At 36.1% G+C, this 20,302-nt stretch overlaps 1 long non-coding RNA gene across 1 annotated transcript; it reads right to left on the bottom strand.

Moving 5' to 3' along the window:
- Nucleotides 1–18,692: 18,692 nt before the first annotated feature.
- Nucleotides 18,693–19,816, bottom strand: LOC111415935 (uncharacterized). Its single transcript, XR_011642168.1, has 3 exons — nt 19,734–19,816; nt 19,516–19,671; nt 18,693–19,454 (listed from the first exon to the last, which is right to left on the bottom strand). It is a non-coding gene; the product is annotated as an uncharacterized lncRNA (long non-coding RNA).
- Between the last annotated feature and the right edge of the window lie 486 nt (nt 19,817–20,302).

Here is a 20,302-nt window from a genome sequence, read left to right as displayed (position 1 = left end):
CACAGAACTTCATTGGAATCCTAAAGACAAAGCTGTCAAATACTTAGGCCTGCATCTTGATCAACGATTAAATTGGGGTATTCACGTAAACAACAGATTGAATTTGGGATATGCTCGATTAAAACAACTATTTCCTCTAATAAATAGAAGAAGTCATCTGAAAACTAAATGCACTATGTTGCTATATAAAGCTTTAATAAGATCTTTGGTCACCTATGCTTGCCCGGTATGGCGTAATGCTTCAGCAACAAATATCCGAAAATTACAAGCTCTACAAAACAAAATTCTACGGACGGCAGTAGATGCGCCATGGTTTATTCGCAATGAACACCTTCACGCTGAACTAAACATAATGACTATTGAAAGTTTTATAAGAGGTGTAACTAAAAAATTTTACGAAAACATCAATAAGTGTTCCAGTGCTAGTAACTTTAATTTGGGTATCAAAAATTTACATCAGCGACTTAAAAGGAAAATGCCTCAAGACTTATTGTAAATTAAGCTCAAACTAGATTCCCTCGGAAAGTTACTTTGTTCCTTAGTGAATTTAGACTTTATGTTAATGTATATATGAATTCAACCATGATGTAACATGTTTTAATGTATGTTGAGCTGGTTTTAATCATTTTAACTTTTTGGAAACCATCAATGATGTCTCTTGTTATGTTCATAATAGCCGTCGTTGTAGATCTTTTTGATCTGTATCCATGTTGACTTTCAGTTATTTATGTCATTCCTATTTAAGTAGATTGAGAGCCTTCGCTTGATTAGTTCCTCAAAAACCTTTGAAAAAACCGGCAACAAGGCTATAGGTCTGTAATTATCGTACCCATTGTCAACTCCCTTCTTAAAAACTGGAGCAATTTTAGCCCATTTTAATTTATTTGGAAAAATTCCCTGCTCGAAACATTTGTTTATCAAGGCCGTTAAAATCGGAGCCAAACGGTAAAAAGGAGTTGCAGTGAAATCGATAAAAATGGCGTTGGTAGGAAATATTGAACCATTTAAGTATGGGTCGGACTTCGACGATTACATTGAGCGAATGGAATCATTTTTCTTGTGTAATGGAGTGGACGACAAACGGAAGGTACATCTTTTTATAACCTTAATCGGACCAGAGATGTATAAACTTTTAAAAGATTTGTGTGCACCAGCACTACCTTCTAGTAAATCATACGACGAGTTAGTAAAGATATTAAAAAGTCACCTTTCACCTAAGAAAATCGTAATAGCGGAGACCTTTAATTTTTACAACGTAAATCAAGGTAGTCTCAGTGCTGGGGAATACATTGTGAAACTTAGAAATACTGCCAATACTTGTGAATTTGGAACGTTTCTAGAACGTGCGTTACGAGATGTTATCTCAAAAATGTAAAATTGTTACCTACTAAAAATAAATTAGAAGATGCAGGTGGTAAGCGATTGAATGTGTTAGGAAAGTTGTTTGTAGATCCTATAGTGAATAAAACAAAATATGTGAATTTGCAATTAGTCGTAATCGAAGATAAACCGCAAACCGTGTTGTTAGGTCGTGACTAAGTATATCAAGTAAAAGACTTAGGATTAGATTTAAGAACTACTACTGATATATTAAACAAATATTCAAATGTATGTACCAAAAATAGATCACAAAGTATCAAGGGTTTTAGATTAGACATCAAAGTAAAAAACGGTTCCGTAAAAAAGTCTCGGACGGCAAGTACTTCAGTATATTAGATTTGTCGCAAGCGTACTGACAATGTGAAGTTTCATCGCATAGTCGAAAATTCCTTACGGTCAATACTCATAAAGGTTTGTTTAATTATAAAAGATTACCTTTTGGCATATAATTATTTACGAAAGTACTTACGACGAGTCATTACATTATGTGGAAAAAGTTATACATAGATTGAGTAAACATAACAATCGTATCAATTTAGATAAATGTCAATCTCATAAACAGAGTGTTGAATTCTTGGGATATCAATTGTCGGATAAGGGTTTACAACCGATTCAGAGCAAAGTTAAAGCGATAAGTGAAACACCCAGACCTGGTAACTTAACTCAGGTAAGATCATTTTTGGGGATGTTGAACTATTACAGGAAATTTCTTCCTATGGCTTCTGATGTATTGGTACCATTATATGACCTTGAGAAAAAAAAATTCAACCTTTGTTTGGGACAGCAAGTTGCAACAGCATTTCAGGAAGCAAAATGTCTTCTGTTGAGGAGACCTATGCTAGTGCACTATAACCCAAAGTATTCTATAGTAATAACGACAGATGCATCACCTTATGCATGTGGAGCGATCTTGAGTCACATTATTGAGGGAATCGAACGACCGGTGATGTTTGCATCATCAACATTTACAGCATGCCAACGAAATTACGCACAGATTAAACGTGAGGCATTGGCGATTGTATTTGCAGTAAAAAAAATTCATAATTACATATATGGTGGTATTCAAGCGCGTGAACAAGTGAGAGGTGCACGTGTCATATTCGCTGTGTTTGCTGCTTGGTTTTGCTTGGTGAGACTGGCTATTCTGAGGTATATTTGTTACCGAAGTGTGAGTCTATGTTCGTGCTTCACGTTGCCGTAATTAGTAAGTGATTATAGCGGTGAATGCTTGTCTTTATTAAATTTGTTTATTTGCTTTGGTTGGTATTGAGATTATCGTAGCGATTTCATTGCTCGGTAAGAAACAGGATTGATTTGCTATCGCACTCTGGGTGGTGTATTGTCTCCTTCGATCTACTCCTGACTCTCTCTTTATCCTTTTTCCTTCTCCGGGGCCTGCCTTTCTGTGTTGTCAGTCACCGTAACGGGCACTACAGGTGTGAAGAGTGTTATCCCTTCTCCTTCCTTTTAAATCGTCGTGGACATACGCCTGATGGATAAATGTGCCTGTTGTAATCGCCAGTGCGAACAGCATCGCACTGTGAGGTGCTGCGTCTGTAGCAAGATATTTAATATTAGTTGTGTCGATGTCTCTGCGGCTGAGGCGCGCAAGGTTCATGCGGGGAAGGGTCTCTCTTTCTCATGCGTCTCGTGCGTTTCATTGGGGAATGACTTAAACAGTCTGAAAGCTGTTATACTCTCTCTCCAAAAGGATATTGCTGCTCTGAAATCAAATGTTACTCCGCCGTCTTCACATTCTTTAACTGATTTTGATTCTGAAAAAATTATACACGAAGTGATGGAACGCGAGCGTAGGAAGAATAATCTGATGATTTATAATATTCCAGAATCCCACGGTTTATCACGGAAAGAACAAGGTGATGCGGATGTTGCCTTTCTAAGCAAACTATTTACGCATTTGGGGGTTACTGAACCTATTATTCAGCCTTTTCGCTGTGGTAAATTTGACGCTTCTAATACCGCGAGATCTAGGCCTATACGAGTAAAATTATCAGATCATAATTCTTTTAAGCTTATTTTTCGTAATATGCGGAATTTGAAATCTCATAATGAATTTAAGAACATCTCTGTCTCGAATGATCGTACTCCTTTCCAGGTTGATCTTTATAGGAGGGCGAGGACTGAATTAAAAACAAGAACTGAGTCTGGCGAAAAGGATTTGATACTAAAGTACATCCGTGGCATTCCCTCAATTGTCAAGGCTTCGGAAAACTGATTTTGCCCAACAAAATGTGTCAATCTGTTAATGTATACTATCAAAATGTTAATGGTCTTCGCACAAAAACGCGTGAATTTTATGTTAATTGTTCTGATTGTACCTATGATTTGATTGCTCTATCAGAAACTAATTTAATTTCGGATCTTGGATCTAATGAATTATTCGTGGATAAGTACAGAGTCTTACGAGCTGATCGTAAGTTTGATTTGGTTGGACATAACAGAGGTGGTGGAGTTCTGCTTGCTGTGGCTAGTCATCATGATGTTGAGCTGGTTGATTCTATAGACATTCAGGCTTTAGTACCACTTGTCGATGTGTTGATTTGCAAGTGCTCTTTATGGTCTGTGACCTTATATATCGTGGTGTTGTACATACCTCCTGATAATCCGCAACCTGATTTACTATGTTTCTTGGACGCCCTAGAACATAAAGTTTTGAATTATCCTATCCTTGGTGATTTTAATTTGCCTGAATATATTAAGGCGCCTGGTATGTCAACCAAATGTGGAAAAACGGAGTTATTTCGTAACTTTTGTGATTTTCTGGACCTCAATCATGTACTGAACTGTGACAATCGTCTATTGGATTTGGTTCTGACAAATACTGACCATCAGTTTGATCTTGTTCATGATGATTGTCCCTTCGTCTACGAGGATCAGTACCATCCTGCCTTAGATATTACAATGAATTTACTGACGGCAAATGATGGTTTGCCGAACTTTCCGTCTTTGGGTGGTCGATATAATTTTCGAAGAGCCAACTTTCCTGGCATGTATGATAAACTACTTTACACGGATTGGTCTTTTCTAAATGTGGAGGTTAATGCGGATGATGCTTTGCGAGCTTTTTATAAAAAGTTGTATGAGATTTTGGATTTATTTGTTCCTAAGAGATTGAGTCGGGGATCCTCATACCGTATTTGGTACACCCCAGAAATTAAGCGGCTATTAAAGTTGAAAGAGTATTATAGGAGGAAGTGGAGGAGAAGCAATAGTGCTTTCTATTCAGCGGAATATAAAAGACTGAGATGTTTGACTAAACAGAAAATCTCTGATGCGTATACTTCCTTTACTATTAGTGCTGAACAATCGCTTAGTTCTGATCCCCGTAACTTTTGGAATTATATAAGACAGAAAACAACGACCTCTCGACTTCCTGGAAAAATGATGCGTGATAAGTCCACCTACACTGATCCTGAAAAAATAGTTAATGCTTTTGCAGATCAATTCTCTGGAGTATATTCTGGTATCTCTGCTTATAACATGGTTGATGTACACTCTACGTATCCTCCAGTATTTGTTGCCGATGTCACCGAAGAAGAGGTTCTTCATTTCCTCAAAAGGTTACCTAATAAATTTACTGCTGGTGATGATCTTCCTGCATTTTTCATTCGTGATTGCTGTGCAGTTTTTGCAGTTCCGCTTCATTTAATAATTAACCTATCCTTAAGCACTTGCGCGTTTCCTAAACTTTGGAAGCGCTCACGCATTGTTCCTGTATTCAAGCATGGCGAACGTACCAACATTACTGATTATCGACCAATATCGTTATTGTCCAATTTCGCTAAGGTATTTGAACAGATTATTTACAAGATGATTTATCCACAGGTTCAGTCATTTGTGTCACCATATCAGCATGTGTTTATTAAGCGTCGTTCGACCATTACCAACCTCGCGGTGGTTACTGAGGTAATTTGTGAATCTTTGGATGGGGGCGGTCAGGTAGATGTGGTATACACTGATTTTTCTAAAGCATTCGACATGATTCATCATGACGTCCTCTTGTATAAACTTAGTGCTTTTGGCTTATCTCCTAAGTTTATGAAACTATTTGCCTCTTACCTATCGGGTCGTATAAATTATGTGTACTACAACGGTTATGCGTCTATGGAGTTTACGGCTAGGTCTGGTGTTCCTCAGGGCTCAAATCTAGGCCCCCTACTATTTGTTATCTTCTTGAATGACCTTCTAGACAAATTTTCATCAAGCGTACTAGCTTATGCGGATGATCTGAAACTATTCCGACCTATTTTTGCGGACCGTGATGTTGTCAGTCTTCAGTCGGATTTGGACGTCTTGGTGGAATGGTGTAACCGTTATCAGCTAAAGATTAATGCCAATAAGTGCGGTGCAGTTAGTTTTACACGCAAGCTGTCTCCTCTTCCATCTTCTTATTATATAGAAGGTGTTCTTCTTGAGAAATTATCTACAATCAAGGATCTGGGAGTAACTTGTGACCGCAAATTGTCTTTTGTACCTCACATCGAAAATATTGCATCTTCTGCAGCGAGGATGCTTGGTTTCGTTTTGCGCACCTCGCGTGCTTTTTCTGATATCGGTGTGTACAAGACCCTATTTTCGACCTTTGTATTGTCCAAATTGGAATATGGCTCTGTAATTTGGTCGCCACATTATGTGTGTCATAGACTTATATTGGAGAGAATTCAGAGGAGATTTCTCAAATATTTGTCTCTACGCCTGGTCGGATCATACCCGGATCGTGCAATGGATTACGCATCCCTGCTGCGGCGTCACAATTTTTCTGCACTAGATGTAAGAAGAGATGACCAGTGCATCAAGTTTTTGCAGAAGTTAGTGCAAGGTGAATTGGATTGTGGTTGGTTGTTGTCGCGGATCATTTTCGCGGTGCCTACGCGTGCAACACGTAGTACAAATCAGTTTTATTTGAGGAATTGCAGATCCAATGTTTTAGCCAACTCCCCGGTGCAGAGGATGTGTAAACTAACTAACAATCAATAATAGTGTAAGAGTGTTTATGTGAATTATATTTGTTTTGTGGCATGTGTTATTTCTTATTTTCTTTTTCTTGTAATATTGTCCTGTAATTAATCTTTGTTGGGCAATAAAGTGAATTATTATTATTATTATTATTATATATGGGCGACAATTTACATTAATTACGGATAGGATAATTACAGTAGATGTATATGATCTAATTACATATACTAAAGCCGATTCCATTTCTTGCCGTGTTGCGAAATTTACCCGAAGGGGATGGCCAAATGCTAAAGTAGAGTAGTCGTTGAAACCTTGCTTTCAGAGGAAGCATGACTATTATATGGGGTGCAAGAGTGATAATTCCAACTACACTTTGTAGTAGTGAGAATGAAGATGTTACCCAGAAGTCTTTACTGGTGGCCAGGAATAGACAAGGATATTGAAAATATAGCACATAGATTTCTTTCAGAAATTTGGGAAGTATTTTTTAATAGTGGTGGATGCTTTATTAAACAAGAGAAGCAGATGGGTGGAAGTTAAAATTGTTTCGAGTACAAACTCAGACAACACCATCACCCCATTGAGAGGATTATTCACAGTTTTCGGAATTCCAGAGGAGATAAAAAATGGCGGTGCGAGTGTAACGGCGCGGCGTGTGTTGTCGCTCCGATTATAGTCTCGATTTTGAGTGAGTCTTTAGGTGAAAGATATTTCAGTTCGGTGCCTATAGGAAAGGGTAGTGTTTTCCGTATATATTAAAAGGAAAAAATGCCGTTTACACGTGAACAAAAAGACGATTTAAAGGCAATTATTAAAGAGACAATTCCTGAGCTGTTGGGAGACGAGAAATTTATAAACTCGTTAGCGAAAAAAGTTGTTGAACGGTCGGGTGTGCGTGCGTTAAGCGAAAAGGTGACACAGACGGAAACTAAACTAAATGCTCTGGTAAAGGAAAATTGTGCTGTACGGGACGATTAAGATGCATTGGAACAGTTTACGCGGCGAAGTAACATACGAATTTTTGGCGTAAAATCTGGTAATAAAGAAGAAAACACAGAAGACTTGGTAAAAGCTGGAAGAAATTTAAAATCTAGCGGTTTGTTCGTGGCGGAAGATTTAACTATCAATAGGTACAAGATTTTGAAAAAATGCAAGGAGAAGTTTGGTAATAAAAATGTTTGGACCATTGACGGGAACATACACTATCGGAAAAACGATGAAAAGCATGTTATCAAAACATTGGGGATTTTGAAAATGTTGGTGAAGATACCTAAATGATTATTTTGAAGAAGGAAACAAAAAAAAATCTTTGTGTTATAAATAAATATATGAAGCTCCTTTCTGAAGCATGTTGTCGGAGCGACTCACAATTGTTTGTTCGTTTTTTTTTATTGTATATTTATATATAAATTTTTCCAGTTCGTATATTATTCGTATCACTAAAATTGTTTATTTTGATTTTTATATTTTCTTTTTTTTAGTACATACATAGTTCTTTAGTTTTTAAGTCTGTTGGCACATGAAGCTTGCACATCTAAACATTCGGTCTTTGTTGTCGTCTCTGGGTAAGTTAAGATCTCTTGTTAGCGATGGCGACTACGACATCCTTGGCTTGAGTGAGACATGGTTGAATTCGGCAGTTCATTTAGATGTTTTGAACGTTGATGGGTTTGTGTTGGAGCGGATCGATCGTAATCATCGAAGGGGTGGTGGAGTGGCCCTTTATATTCGAGATAATATAAGGTATAGAATTGTGGGAGTCAGTGATGCTATCGAACAGATCTGGATCTCGGTAATTGTCAATAAGATGCATATAAGATGCACAACTATTCTTGTTTTATTGATATCATTGAGGATACGTTGTCGGATATTTTGCCAAGATATGATAAGGTTGTTCTGATGGGTGATATTAACATGGACATGCTGACACACTCAGTTGCGGTTGATACGTTTTTGAATATGATCACTTCGGTTGGCTTGTATCAGTTGATAGATGTGCCTACCAGAATTACTGATTCATCCCAAACTCTTATAGACGTTATTTGTGTTTCAGACGTTAACATTGTGCAGCAGAAGGGTGTCGTCAGTGTTCATGGTATTAGCGACCATGAATTAACGTATTGTGAAATTAGATGTTCAGTTCCAAAGAAATATCCACAAATTAAAACTATTCGTTCTTTCAAAAATTTTAATTTTAATAACTTTTATTATGATTTGCAACAATTGCCATTTTTTAATATGTTTGATTATGATAATATTAATGATAAAGTCAATTTTTTTAACTCATGTTTATTGTCGGTGATTAATGAACACATTCCTATTAAGCGTTGCAGATTTAACAGGGCGCCAGCCCCTTGGTTGACGGACACAGTTAGGCTTATGCAGAGAACTAGAGACGATGCTTTTGCAAGGTTTAAGAGGTACGGAACCAAAGTGGCTTGACAATACTATAAGGATATGAGAAACGTTACCAATTCAGCAATAGATAGGGAGAAGAAGGCCTTTCTGGAGCACCGGATGCGAGGGGTAAACGGGGACACTTGGAAAGCCTTAAGGTCATTAGGTGTACATAATTCTAAATCCACCGTGATACCTGCGAGTCTTTGTCGTCCAAACTTTTATAGACTCTGTGGAGAAATCTGCAACGAAATACCACCAATTGGAAATCTGTAATTATCGGCCGTTGAGTCGATAAAGCAGTGAACACGATTAGATGACAACAAGAAAACAAGAAGTCCAGAAGAAGTCGTTGAGAACAGTAGTGAAAAAAGATTGTTTTATTTTAAAGTATAATAGAAAGAATGTGATGATGTTTTAAAATGAATAAAGGTTAATAAAGAAATATAAACAAACATGGTCCTTCGAGAAGCCGGATATATCGGTAAACTGGTCGAAAAAACTGAAAATTAAGAAAAAATCCACGTTGGGCGTGACACGGCTGAATCCACCATTTTGATGACAAGAATTTATAAAAACGAGTAAGTGAGTGCTGAATTCCTCTTTGTTCTGATCCCTATTCCTAACCTTTTGATTACGATTTACGATGGCTGATTTGAACGGTTTAATTAGAACTCGCTCCGTCACAAAATCTGCATTGACTAGATTTGAGAACTATGTAGCAAAATTCATAGAAAATAATGGTTCTATGGGTGAATTAAAAGCAAGACAAGTAAGAGCTCAACTATTGCTGAATGAGTTTGAGGAAGTACAGTTGAAGATTGAATTGATTGATGGTGACTCGAATTACGAACAAGATCGTGTAGCATTCGAAGAAAGGTTTTATCGAATAATGTCCGAATGTGAAAGGCTCTTGGAAAGGGAGAATATTACTACTGAATTGGATACCAGGATTTCGGAGTCTGCAAAAAATGCCATTACTGATGATTTTATACGACTACCAACATTGAATTTGCAAACGTATGATGGTTCATATGAAAACTGGCAACGTTTTAAGGACACATTTGAGGCCACGGTAGGGCAAAATCCAAAATTGAGCAAGGTTCAAAGGTTTAGATATCTACAAGGGTGTTTAATTGGTAAGGCTACTGAAACTATCCAGTCAATCCAAGTGTCGAATGATGGGTTTGATGTTGCTTGGCACATTCTGTGTGATCGCTTTGATAATAAAAAACTTTCTATTCTCGCACATGTAAAATCAATTGTCGATATACCAACACTGCATAAAGAAGATAGTATTCTGTTGAGGAGGTTGTATGACACATATCTGAAACATTTCCGAGCTCTTAAAGCACTTGGTGAACCTGTGGATTCCTGGGGAACATTGTTGATATACTTAATTATATCTAAATTTTATAACGTAACACGAAAATGTTGGGAAACTGAGACAAATTCTACAAGTGTACCTATCTTATCTGAATTGGATAACTTTTTGAAACAAAGATGTTTGTTGCTAGAGACCATAACGAGCAAATCAGATCAACAGAATAAAAATATTAACAATAAAAATTATAAAACTGCTACTACGCATCTATCGAATACGAGAAAGTTGTGCTGTTACTACTGTGAAAGGGATCATACTATTTTCAAATGTAAAGATTTTCTGGCATTTAACATAAACAAAAGAAGAGATGAGGCAAGGAGGTTAAATTTGTGTTTTTTATGTTTGGGAAGACAGCATCGATATATTGACTGTAAGGCAAAAAACTGTTCTAAATGTGGTGCGAAACATAATGTACTTCTGCACTCTGAGTGGAAAGCTTCTGAAGCCAATAATACTTCAGAAGTAACTGCACACACACAGCAACACGCCGATGGTCAGGTATTGTTATGTACAGCAATGATTCTGATAGAAGACTGTTTTGGTAATAAGGTAAGAGCACGAGCGCTTCTGGATAGTGGCTCTACTGCAAATTATTTAACTGAATCTCTGACAAGAAAACTTAGATTGAAAACTGAAGAAAAATTGGTAAAAATTTCTGGAGTTAACGGTTCATCATCTTGGGTGAAAAATATTGCAACAACGACAGTTGCTTCAGAAAAAGGAAAATTTGCAACGACTTTATCGTTTCTAATCATTAGTAAAATTACTGAGAACATTCCCGCTGTGAAGCTATGTACATCTGAATTCAAACTACCAGGGGATGTTCATTTGGCTGATCCTAGATTTTTTATTTAGAAAGATAGACATTTTATTGGGTGCACAGATATTTTATGAGTTAATTCTGGACGGGCAGATTAAATTAGATACGATTACATTGAGAGAATCTCACTTCGGATGGTTAGTCACCGGAACACTGCCCACGGTGAACCATGTAACATGTCACCAAACGTTTCACAATGTCAACAACATAGAGATTTCTGTCGAGAAATGGTGGGAGATGGATGATGCAGGGGAAGAAACGGATTTTAGTTTGGAGGAGTTGGAGTGCGAAAAGAGTTTTAAAGATTCAACACGAAGAAACAAGGATGGTAGATTTATTGTTAAATACCCAACTGATCATGATTTTGTTTTGGGAGACAGTCTTAGCATGGCAATAAAAAGATTTCGTAATTTGGAACGAAGGTTAGAGGAAAATCCTTCTCTGAAGACTGAATATTGTCAATTTTTGCAAGAATATGAAGACGCTGATCACATGTCAAGAGTTGATGAACTGCATGAGGAAACACTGATGCCAATTAAAGATGATTTGAAAGGAGAGGCTTACTATATACCACATCATGCAGTACATAAGATGGACAGTTCTACCACCAAGATAAGGGTAGTATTTGATGCTAGTGCTAAGAGCAGTAACGGATTGTCACTAAATGACATCCTAATGAATGGTCCAGTGATTCAAAGCGAATTATTTGCTATACTATTAAGATTTAGAGAATATAATATTGTGTTGTCTGCGGATGTAAAGCAGATGTTTCGACAGGTATTAGTAAGTGAAGAGCAACGAGATTGGCAAAGGATTCTGTGGAGAAAAAATATGAATGACAAAATAGGAATATTTAAATTGAATACTGTTACTTATGGCTTGAAGCCTGCCACTTATCTGACGACTAGATGCATTAATGCTATCGCTTCTGAATTCAAAGAAGTCTATCCAATGGCTTCTGATCTAATACTGAAAAATATGTATGTCGATGATATCATCTTTGGAGCTAACAGCATGCCTGAAGCTTTAAAGCTCAAGACTGAAATCAATGATATTCTAGAGAATGGTTGTTTCGAGCTGAGAAAGTGGCGAAGTAATTGTTCCCAGCTTTTGAATGATTCTGGACACAGCAAATTGAACGATAAACATTTCATTAAAGATAATTCTGAAATAAAGACTTTGGGTTTGGTTTGGGATTCGCAAGAAGACGTATTGAAGTTCTCAATCAACTTACATCTGAACTCGAATAATAAAGTAACTAAAAGAATGGCACTATCATTGATTTCTAGAATCTTTGACCCCTTGGGCATAGTTGGTCCGATAACTGTTAAGGCTAAACATTTTATGCAGGGTTTGTGGTCGTTGAGCTTGGCTTGGGATGATCCTTTACCGGGAACAATGCAAAACGAATTTGCTGAACTCACTGAAGATTTAAAGCAAATCAGCAGCATTGCTATTCCTTGCAACACGATTGCTGAAAATTGTACTCATTTAGAGATTCATGGATTTTGTGATGCTAGTTTAAAGGCGTATGGTGCTGCAATTTATTTACGTTCTAAGGATCACTCAGATAACGTCAAAATGGAGTTACTCTGTTCAAAATCAAGAGTTGCACCTTTAAAAAAATGTACGCTTCCCAGACTTGAGTTGTGTGGTGCTGTATTACTTGCTACTTTGGTCAAGGTCGTTTCTGAAGAATTGTCTTCCAGAGTTGCTAGAGTATGCTTGTGGACTGATTCCTCAATTGTTGTCTACTGGATAAGATCTGATTATAAGAAATTCAAACCTTTTGTTGCAAATAGAATTCAAAGAATTCAATCACTTACAAAATGTGAAATATGGAATCATATTGCAGGTACTGATAACCCTGCTGATATTCTTTCTCGAGGTGCCTCAGCATCAAATTTAAAGCTTTCTACCTTGTTTACTGGTCCTCATTGGTTTAAAATGAATGAGCTAATTGGCCAAATACTGCAGTGAAGATATCTGATGACAATGAGTTGTGTGAAGTAAAAAGGATATCGATGTTAACGCTTTTATGTTCCGACAGTAGGTTTGATGTTTTGGAAAAATTTTCGAATTTAAGAACGTTGATACGAGTAATTGCATGGTGCAGGAGATTTGTGAATAAGTGCAATAAATCAATAAAGGTAAACGCACCTTCTTTAACTGCTGATGAGGTTACTGATGCATTTGATGTTGTTTTGAAGTTGATCCAGTGGGGCGATTTTCGCCAGGAGATAGAGTGTTTAACGAAATATGGTACGATTAATAAAGGAAGTAAGATTTTGGGACTGGATCCATTTTTGGACAGGCATGGACTTTTAAGAGTGGGGGGACGCTTAAGAAACTCAAGGTACACTTTTGACAAAAGACATCCAATCATTTTGCCGAAGAGTCATTTTGTAACAAGGCTGATAATAAAGGCTGAACATCTGAAGTACATGCATTTAGGAGCACAGGGGTTATTAGCTAGTCTACGAGAAAAATACTGGCCTGTGTCTGGTTTGGCAACTGTCAAGGGAGTGCTCAGGAATTGTCACGTGTGCTTTAAATTCAATCCCGGAAGAGAGTTTAGCTTGAAAATGGCGGATTTGCCTTACGAGCGAATAAAAGATTCTAGACCGTTTAAATTTGTAAATGTCGATTTTGCCGGACCGTTTGTTATAAAGGAATCGAAATTTAGAAACAAAAGATTAATTAAGTCTTACGTTGCTGTGTTTGTGTGCTCTTCATCTAAGGCTGTTCATCTGGAGCTGGTCAGCGATTTAACGTCTGAGATGTTTTTGAACTGTTTTAAACGATTTGTGTGTAGACGTGGTGTTCCTGCTAGCATATATTCTGATAATGCCACGAATTTTGTTGCAGCTAATAAGGATTTGCAATCATTTTTTAATCGGAGTAAAGATTGGTCAGAAGATGTACAAGACTATTTAATGGAGAACAATGTAAAGTGGCGATTCATGCCTGCACGTACTCCTCACTTCGGTGGATTTCATGAAAGTGCAGTAAAATCCATGAAAAATCATTTAAAAAAGATACTATCTGCTAGTTTAACAATAGAAGCTATGACAACTGTTCTGTGCCAAATAGAATCAATTTTGAACTCCCGTCCTTTGTACCCAATGTCCAATGATCCTAATGACCTGTCAGCACTCACACCGGGACATTTCCTCATTGGAGAATCACTTACTGCTTTACCACAATCTGCGGAACCTCAACCTCCAAAAAGTGCTCTAAACATTTTTAAGTTATTACAACACCAAATCCAAATGTTTTGGAAAATCTGGTCTAAGGAGTACCTGTGCACATTGCAAACGCGAGCTAAATGGAAGAAGAATGGAAATAATGCTAACCAAAGGGTTCGATGTGGGAATTTAGTAGTCTCGAGAGAGGAAAACGTTCCTCCACAGTGTTGGCGACTAGGACGCATCCATGAATTACATCCTGGAAAAGATGGTGCCATTCGAGTTGTCTCTGTTAAGACATCGAATGGAATTGTAACAAGAGGGATTGGAAAGGTATGTCCACTTCCCCCGGAGCAGCAACCTTTCGCGCCCCTGGAGGATGGAGAAATCTGCAACGAAATACCACCAATTGGAAATCTGTAATTATCGGCCGTTGAGTCGATAAAGCAGTGAACACGATTAGATGACAGCAAGAAAACAAGAAGTCCAGAAGAAGTCGTTGAGAACAGTAGTGAAAAAAGATTGTTTTATTTTAAAGTATAATAGAAAGAATGTGATGATGTTTTAAAATGAATAAAGGTTCATAAAGAAATATAAACAAACACTCTGTATTTCATAATGTGACTTTGCTGGTGACTTGATCAGCCAACATTTTCCTTTAGTCCGGTTACGGAGTGTGATGTTATTACTGCAATTTCTTCAATTAAAAGTAATGCTGCAGACATTAATAATCTAAATATTGCATTAATAAAACTATCATGCCCACACATTATAGATTATTTGATACATATACTTAATACTTGTATAAACCATGGCGTATTCCCAGATGCATGGAAGTGTGCTTTGGTTAAACCACTGGTGAAAATTAGCAATCCTACTGAGTTTGCTCATTTAAGGCGTAGAAAATTTATTTATAAAAATAATATTTTGCCAGAGACACAATCAGGCTTTCGGCCTGGATATAGCTGTACCAGTGCGCCACTTCATATTGTTGATGATATTGTTTCTGGGCTAGACAGGGGAAATGCGACCGTATTATGCCTTTTAGACTTTTCAAAAGCCTTTGATACCATTAATCACGATTTGTTATTTTCTATTTTGAAGTTTGTTGGTTTGGACGACATGGCAAGCGCGTTGTTACGTGATTACTTAAGAAATCGTCAGCAGAGTGTAATTGTTGAAAATGAATCCTCAGATGCTCTCTATTTGTCATCCGGTGTTCCGCAAGGCTCGGTACTTGGACCTCTTCTTTATACTATATATACGAGTCAGTTTGTTATACAGGGTCATCCACGACGACCGTCCATTAGAACTTTACAGGGTTCTGGCCAAAATACAAATTTGAAAATTCAGATTAAAGTATTATTAATTGCGTTCTCTTCGACTAAAATATTTTCAAATTTCTAGCACTTTCGGTTATACCGGAAGTCGCCACCTACTTTATTTTTTTAAATGGAACACCTTTTACATATTTGGATTTGTCTGTTTTCAAGGTTTATGAATAACGTTACTTTTTGCAATTTGATTCGGCCGTTCTCGAGTTATTCGAATTTTTCTAGAAAAATCTGCTCCAGCAGACATTTGTTAAAAAAATCAGAGAACACTCGATTTTTGGGATATCAATTTAGGATTCAGAATATGCGTAAGCAACATGATGGAGTATGTTTTGGTGCCGAGTGTGGCTGTCTAGAACGTTTGGTCACTTTACTATGGCACGTTACCTTTTCGAAACTTGGAAGTACCATAACTTCATTTCTTTAAATGGCACCCCCCATATTTTATTACTTAGTCGTCTTCGGTGTCTCATTTTACATCTTTTATATCCCATATGTCCTATACCTAACATTTATAGTTTGGGAAATAATTAGGGTTTATTGAAAAATGCACGCAAATATCGATATTTAATCTGAAATTTTTGTATTAGCCAGAACCCTGTAAAGTTCTAATGGACGGTCGTCGTGGATGACCCTGTATACGTAAAATATTGCAAGTCTCATTTTTATGCTGATGATACTTATTATATACTTATATTTACATTATTCATTTCGTCTGGACGATGTGCGATTTGCTTGTGAGCGTGTTAATGAGGATCTGCAGAGTGTGGTCGATTGCTCTAGACGTCATAGTCTTCGGATTAATCCTGCGAAAACTGAAATGATTCTCTTCTTTTATTTCCTATCTGTCTAAAAGAAAGATACAAAAGGTGCAAAATTCGTGTTTGCGGTTAATTTTCGGAATTAGACGGCGACAGCATGTTGGTCATCGGTTGCTTGATTTGAATTGGTTGAATATGTGTAATCGTCGGGCATTGCACTCAGCTTGTCTATATCACAGGATTATCACCTATCAGAAGCCTTCATATTTATATGATAAGATTACATTCCGATCTGACGTGCATACATTGAATGTAAGATTTAGAGGCACGCTGACACCCCCGATACATAGCCTTCAGCTCTTTAAAAAATCGTTTACATACCAAATTGCTAAAATATACAATGATATGCCGTTAGATGTAAGATCGTCTGCAACCGTATACACATTTAAACGGAAACACTCTAGGTATTTGTCTGGCTTAGCTTGAGGTGTCGTGGTTTATCGCATTTGCATTTTTATCTTGTCGATGACGAGGACGACATGTTATATTTTTTTTCTTCATTTGTTTATTATTTGGTTAGTGTTCAAGTGTGTGCAAGTTTATGTGTTGAGTTTTTGAGCGCTGCTGTTTTTCTTTTTGTTGTAGTGTTTTTTTTTTTGGCGTAATTGAAAAGCCGTTTTCTACCGAATTGCGCCATTTATCCAGAAAGAATGTTTTGTGATGGAAATTAAGTTTAGTTTTAAGTAAATTAGTTTAAATTAGTTTTTTAGTAAATTAAGATTAGTTTTGTGAATGTATTGATTTAATTTTTTTCTTTGTTTTTTTTTATTCTCTTTCTGGAAAATAAATGCATTATTATTATTATTATTATTATTATACTAAATGATAACGGACCTCGGAGAGAAATTTCGAAAATTCTGTATAAAAAATAAAATCAAACACAGCAGAACGCCAAGTGGCAAAGTATGAAGAAGATCATAAAATGTAAAACTGTGACGACTGAGGAATTACAATTCAGAATCGACAATATTTTGCTGAAACATCATGTGACACCTAATAGTGTAACAGGTAAAACTCCAGCGGAGTATTTATTGAAATACATTCCACATGCAAAGTTAGATTTTCTAAAACCGAGAGAAAAAAGAGAAAATGTGAAGTTAGAACACATAAAAGGACCAAAAAAGACATTTTTTGAGGGAGAAGATGTTCTAGTACATAATAAAAGAAATGGTGAGAATAGGTGGATTAAGGGAAAAGCAGCAAAAGCGGTGAGTCGCTATACATATCTTGTAAATACGGAAGGAGAAATCCGTTATGTACACGGAGAACACGGAGAATGATTTGGAGTTAAGGGCACCCATCAGAAGATTCTGATGTCCCTGAACCGGAAGCTTGTGCTGGTCCTAGTCCTGTTATTACACCACATACCCCAAAACCATATTCTGCTGCACCTCCTGTTAGAAAATCTATGCAAATTAAACGACCCCCTAATAGACTAAATTTATGAATGATGTATTTATGTAAATGTGTTTTTATTATTAATTGGGAAGAGATGTTATATAGGCAACTAAGCTAGCATAAGAGTGTGCGCCAGACAGAATGTAACAGATTGTAAAGATGTCGGTGTCCTTAAAATAAACGAGTCATTTACAGTTAGAAACATAGCGTTTATTTAACCTACAGTCGAAAACACAACACATGAGTGACATTTTGTTGCTGACATTACTCTTTTTCTTCCACTTTATTTGCTAGGCTCCTCTCAAATCCTCGTTGGTTCATCTTTATCTCATAATCATCTGTTCTTTATCTCCCACTTCATCCCTTCTTCATCTTTAACTCAAATTGCTTCTGCTATGTAATATTTTTATAGTTGTACTGAAAGAAGCGGGTTGGCTTGGGTTGGACTTCTTTTATTCTCTTCATCTGCTATCTGATTTCTACCACTTTCTACCTTTCTACAATTTCTACCACCCATCCATTACTAATCATTGCACTCGCTAGATCGTCTGGAATCTAGGCGAGCCTCTTCACTCTAGATGATATGGTTAGCCGAGAGACAAAAAAAAATTAATTAATTTTCTCGAGGGTACACAGAAATATCTCCCCTCTACTCTTCTTCTTCTTATCCTATGTGTATAAGTTTTGTCGTTCCATTTCTCTCTCATATTCTCTTTTAGTCTTCAAGATCTCGTTCACTACTTCCCTTATCTGTTAAATTCTTTATAGCACAATAAATCATCATGCTTTAATCTGCATTTTATTTCATGATGATATCTCCATTCGTTCTTGAGATAAGATTTATTGAAATTTATATTTCAACCTATAACAATAAACATGCAGAGTTCGATTTAAAAATCATAGCAAGGATGTTTATGGAAAATTAGAAATTATTTGTAGCATCTCAAGTCTTTATTAAATTTGCCTTAATCTACATTTAAATAGTTATAAACTAGTATTATTGGAGAACAGGTACAATATATTTCTTTTCATGAAGAAATTAGTTATATTCCTAGTGATATAGCATAAATCCCCAAAATATCAAAATCGGATGATTTTTCTTAATAAAATCAATTACAAGCTAAGTACTACAACTAAAGGAGAAAGACATTATGAACAAAATATATTCCTAATGCATCAAGAAATCATAATTCATACTTATTTCATATGTATATATCGCTGGTTTCTGGTAATATAGCATAAATCACAAAATGATAAAATTGAACGATTTTTCTTAATAAAATCAACTCTAACGTAAGTACTAAAATTCATGGAGAATGACGTTATGAACAAAAAATATTCCTAATGCAGCAAGAAATCATAATTAGTGATATAGCATAAGTCCCCAAAATATCAAAATACGACGATTTTTGTAATGAAATTATTTTCTAGGTTAGAAGATACCTATACTGAATAGTAAGCAACGTTGAGGTTTTTATGTTTAGTAACAGTTCCAAGGAACAACATACAAATACTTGTTTCAAAGTAATAGATCAAGTATCGGTTAACACCTCTAATAGAAATATTATTTGCTTTAATTTTATTAAGTGTAACTATATTTGATGTTTTAAGTAATGGTTTACTTAAGGTGTATAAACTAACATCGACTTCAGTCCATTAATCATTCTAATTATAGCGAGTGAATAAATTTTAGAAGCTTCTCTTCTTCGTAACAGTTAATATCCAACTTATGATAACATAAACTTTCTTGCTTTCCTTAAAGATATCTCAAGTGTTAAAATTTTTAAATGATTCAATAGAAATTGATTATTCTTACATCTGCGGCTGCTGAATGCAAAAATTCGCGAAAAAAAGGTAGCTCCACTTTAAGCGGCTTTTGACTCATACAAAGAAAAATCAATACATTTTTTCGTGTTGATACATCCGCATCATACCAGTTTAAGTTATAAACAGCTTCCGCTACACTTCCAGCCTATTAAAAATATTTTATTATTATTTTTGTAATTTTAACAATAAAGTTTGAATTATTCATACCGCTGTAGTAAATCTTTGCCCAGCTGCATGAGCTCCAAATAACGCAGTAAAATTGATGACGATCAATAAAAAGCTAGCTAAATCCTTTCTCTATAGGTAAAAAATAAATAAGTATTAATTATTAAGGAGAGTATTGGGTTAAAATACAAACCAAAGCAAATTCTGCAGTACCCATAGTTAAACTAATTAAAACAAAAAGTTTTATTGGAAAAAGAAAACTCGTACAGAGCTTATTAGCAATTTGGTACATCCTAAAAACATCATTCAGAATTAATAAAAATGTTAAAATAAACCTTTAAATTACAACACCTGAATATCTCTTGATGATACACGACAATACGTTGCAATTTTTTGAAATTGTGGTTTTTATTTCTAGTTAATTTTACACTATTAATCAAATCGATAAGGTGTTCAATTCGCACAACTAATAATTCCCCCAAATAAGTACACAAAACCTGCACTGTCAATAAAACAGTCGTTGCAATGCTAACGGAGTGTATTTGAATTAACGTTATTAATGCCATTTCCCACCGGTTTAAATCGGGAACGTAATAATCAAATAATAAGCA

Source organism: Onthophagus taurus, unplaced genomic scaffold (genome assembly GCF_036711975.1).
Source record: "Onthophagus taurus isolate NC unplaced genomic scaffold, IU_Otau_3.0 ScKx7SY_15, whole genome shotgun sequence".
Lineage (NCBI taxonomy): Eukaryota > Metazoa > Arthropoda > Insecta > Coleoptera > Scarabaeidae > Onthophagus > Onthophagus taurus.
The sequence above is the reverse complement of the archived record's forward strand: the minus strand, read 5'-3'. Positions and strand labels throughout refer to the sequence as shown.